Below are 4,637 nucleotides of genomic sequence, written 5' to 3' on the forward strand. Positions count from 1 at the left end.
ATGGAGGCACATTTAAGGGGACCAAACACAAATAATAAATAATTAAATTTAATATAAATACCAGACACAGTTATTTTTGTTAATTTTTAGATATTTTTCTTTTTTTTCTTTTTTTCTTCTTCATAATGAAACGCTACTGTCTGCATGTGGGTGTGTATCTGGTCCCTCCTGCAACCTGATTGGTCAGTTTGACTTTGGTGACATGATCAATGGTGGAAAGACGTTACACACAAGGATACTGAGGGAAGACATAGGAGGAATGCTGAGAGTTACCTTCAAAAACATATTCACAAGAATACAAATACCATTTTCACAACAACTAATGTGGGCCCATCTACTATTGGTGATAGTCAAAAAGAGGGCAGGAGACTAGCAAGGTGTTTGAATGACACAGTCTGAGAAGCAGGCTTTACAGGAACATGATCAAGAGATGACGTACTGGACAAGAGAGCTTGAGACACAAGGATACTAGGTAAAGGTGCAGGAGGAATGCGGAAAGTACATGTAGGGATATCAGTTTTTTTTTTTTTTGTATTACCTCTCTTCAACAAGTAATACAGCTAGTAAAACATAAAATACATATAAATTCATACTGATACATAACAGTGTCATTACCACAAAAAATGTATTTCTGGCTATGAAACAGCAAATGTTATATGCAAAAATACCAGTGGAAATTATGAAGTACATTTAAGACTGAAGCCAGGAAGCACTGCTTTACAAAGAGTTGTGAGAAGTAGAACACACCATTGAGTCATGGAATCCTTGACAACCTTAAAAAGTGTCAAGGTGAGATAACAGGACAGCTTAGCTCTGAGATACCCCAACTATCAACACATGGAATGAATGACTTCCTGTCATTTGTCAAACTTGTGTTCTTAAATGATTTGCTATTTATATAAAAGAATTCTGCCGAATCTACTTAATGATGGTTGTTTGAGAAGAGCATCTATATCCTGTGACAACAGCAGGTGTGTATCTTTAGCAATATGTGGATGCCTTTCCTGTGACGAAGGTACGTGTTCATCTTCAGAGAGAAGAGGGTGTGAATACAGTGACGGTGGTGGGTGTGTACCTTCAAAGTGGTGTGTAGCTATTTAGAGACATGGGTGTATAGTCTGGAACAGCACAAGATCTGCAGATTTTTCCAGACGTGGGAGAGTATCTTTAGTGAGAAGACAGTGTTAATTCTATGACAGTTCTAAACATATATCTCATGGGACTAATGGCTGGGTATGATTGGAGGCAACAGGCGTATTGTCGTTTGACAGCATTTGTGTCCATCATGTGACAAGAACAGGTGTGAATATTTAGAGAGCATTGGGGGTAAAAAAGCAGGAACAAACCCTGGAAAGGATGACAGTATATCATGGCTCACCCTCACATAAAGTAAATTCAGAAAGTATTCAATACTCTTCAGTTCTGTTATTTTGTAACCATGTGCTGAAATCATTTTAATTTATTTTTTCTATCATCAAATAACACTCAGTACCAATACCTATACTCTTTACTTAGCGCTTAGTTGAAGCCCCTTTGGCATCAATTCCAGCCTGGAATCTTCTTGGGTTTGATCCAAAAAGCTAGGCACACTTAAATTTAGGTGTTTTCTGCCATTCTTTTGTGCAGATCCCCCCAAGCTCTGTCAGATTGCACAGAGATTGTCAGAGGTGGGCTATTTTCAGGTCTCTCTGGAGATGTTTGATTGGTTTCAAGTCTAGGACCTAGCTGGGGCACTCAAGCGCATTCACAGAGTTGACCCTAAACCAGTTTATTATTGTCTTTGCCTTGTGCTTAGGGTAACTGTGCTACTGAAAGCTGAACCTCTGACCCAGTCTGAAGTCCGGAGAGCTCTGAAACAGGTTTTCATTAAGCACATCACTGAACTTTGCTCTCAGCTTTTCCCTGGCCCTGTATAATCTCCCTGTCCCTGACACTGAAAAACAACCCCATAGTATGATGCTGCCGCCACCACCATACTTCACCACTGGAATTGTGTTGCACAGGTGATGAGCACTCATTGGGTTCTTGGCCACCTCCCTTTCTAAGGCCATTCTCCTGTGGTTGCTCAATCTGGTGGGTGGACAGCTCTAGAAGAGTTGTGGTTGTTCCAAATTGTTTCCATTTACGAATTATGAAGGCAGCTGTGGTTTTGAGAACCTTCAGTGTTGCATGAATTGTTTTGTAGCCTTTTCTAGACTGGTCCCTTGACACAATCCTGTCTCTGGACTCTATAGGTAATTTCTTTGACAACATGGCTTGATTTTTTGTTTAACCATAAAACCTTCTATACACAGGAGTTCTTAGGTCCAATCAATCGAATCTGTTACATGTGGATTCCAAACAAGGTCTAGAAACATCTCAATGATTATCAATAGAATTGGATACACCTCAGCCAAATTTCCAGTGTCACAGTATTGTGTCTGAATACTACATCTAAATGATATTTCAGTTTTTTACTTTTAATAAATATTCAAGCATCTTTAAAATCATGTTTTCTCTTTGTCATTCTGGGGTATTGGGTGTTGCTTGATAAGGGAAAATGAATTTCAGTGATTTTATCACAAAGCTGCAACATAACAAAATATGAAAAAGTGAAGGGGTCTGAGTACTTTGTGAAACCACCGTACATCTTGTGGCATGCCCATATGTTGAGTTAGTCACACAGACGTGCTTTTATAATCTGTGACAGTCATGGCTCTGCATCCTGTAAAGGAAGCAGTTATGTGAGAGAAGCCCACAGACTTGTTTAAAGCATTCATACAGACACGAATGTTTATAGTGCCACCCACCAGAAATGCCAAGAGTGCCCGTAAGTGGCAACTCTCATCTTCAAGTTTCAGATGAAGGTTTCCAGAGATCTCCTGAGAACTTACATTAGATGAATCCTGAAGTCACAGATCCCAAAGAGATTTTTTTTCAAAAACTCAGTTCTTAGTAGTTTATGGGAAATTTTAACAAAAGAGCAGGAAACATCCCATGCTAGAAGTAACAAAGTCAGCAACATTTTCAAAGTAATCATTTCGATGCTAATTGGTGCCACATTGCAACAAAATCTCCCGAGAATGGGGGCTGTGCATTCTGTTAGTCGTGGGTCCTGAGGAAAGATGAAAGGACTGAATCCCAGACGAAACAAAAAGCTCCTCAGCCGAGTCTCTCAGCAGCCTCAAGTATTCCATACTTTCAAACCACTCTGTTCTGGGATTCTTGCCAGTACAGACATGGAGACCAGTGAGCACACAATTCAAAATTGTATGGAGGACGCGGCTCAGAGGTGGATCAGAGATGTTTGTACAATGACTGTCAGAGATCTTCTCCTTTATGATAGATTATAAGGGGTCTTAGGACTCAAAGAATAATATATGAGATGTGCAGACAAGGGTGCACATCCTAAAGCGAGAATCAGGAGTCACTGGTTGTAGTTGTAAGAGACACAAGAGGCCAGGGATTGACATACTTGTCCTTTATTTTGGGTCAGTGGCTGAAATTACAGGTGTATACAGGAAACACTGAAGGTCAGTAACTTGAGGGAGACACTAGGGGTCAGTGATTGAGCACAACAGAAACAGAAAGACATAGATGGGGAGCAGCAATTGAATTCACAGAAAACTTGGAGACAAAATGCAAGTCAGTGATTGAACTTGTAGCTAATTATGGAGGACACTGATGGTCAATGGAAAAATCTGGGAGTAACTGAAGGACACATTGGGGGTCAGTTCCAGAACTTGGATGTAAATGTGGGACACAGTTAGGGACAGTGGTTTGACTAGTATGTTTATGTGGAAGAAACTGCATCCAGTTTTTTTTGAGGGGTGCAACAGGGGTTAGTGATTAAACTATTAGGTCAATTAAGGCCATAATGGCAGATCAGGAATTAAAGTGTGAGAAAACTTAGCAAAAGGTCAGTAGGGAAATACAAAGAAAACTCAGAGATACACAGATAACTGCAACCTTTTTTTTTCTGTGGGGTACAATGAGAATCAGAGACTCAATTTGGTGTAAAGTATATATATATATATATATAAAGAGAGAGAGAGAGATTGCAGTGGCATTTTTACATGCATGTGTTAATCAACAAGCAGTTCATCAATGTTCTCCGACATCATTATTAAAGAGTTGTTATAACTTTCTCAAACCTGCTTAATCCAATACAGTGCAACGGGAGCCCACCCCAGCAACAAAAGGTGCAGGTCAGGAACTGTCAGTGATTGATCTGAAAGAAGATTTAGAGCCAACTAGAGGTCAGTGGTTGAACTGGTAGGTAACTATGGAAGTCACTGGGGGTCGGCTGCTGATATAATAGGTCAATGAAGAACACATTGTTGGTTAGTGACTTGAGGAAGGCACTAAGTGTCAGCAATAAAGTTGAAAGAAGACTGAGAAACAAGCTAGAGGTCAATGATTGGATTGGTAATAATGAAGAACTGTGAGGTTCAGTTCCTGAACTTGCAGATCAAAATGGGATGGAGAATGTTTAAGTTGCTGAACTAGAATATTGTTTGAGGCAGACACTACAAGTCAGTGACTGGTCTAGGCACTAACAGAAGGGCAATGTGTAGGGAGGGGTGAGGGTCAGTGATTAAACCAAGAGGACACTCAAGAGACAAAAGAAGAGCTCAGAACTGATGAGCAAATGTGAA

The sequence above is a fragment of the Polypterus senegalus genome, chromosome 9 (assembly GCF_016835505.1).
Source record: "Polypterus senegalus isolate Bchr_013 chromosome 9, ASM1683550v1, whole genome shotgun sequence".
Taxonomy (NCBI): domain Eukaryota; kingdom Metazoa; phylum Chordata; class Cladistia; order Polypteriformes; family Polypteridae; genus Polypterus; species Polypterus senegalus.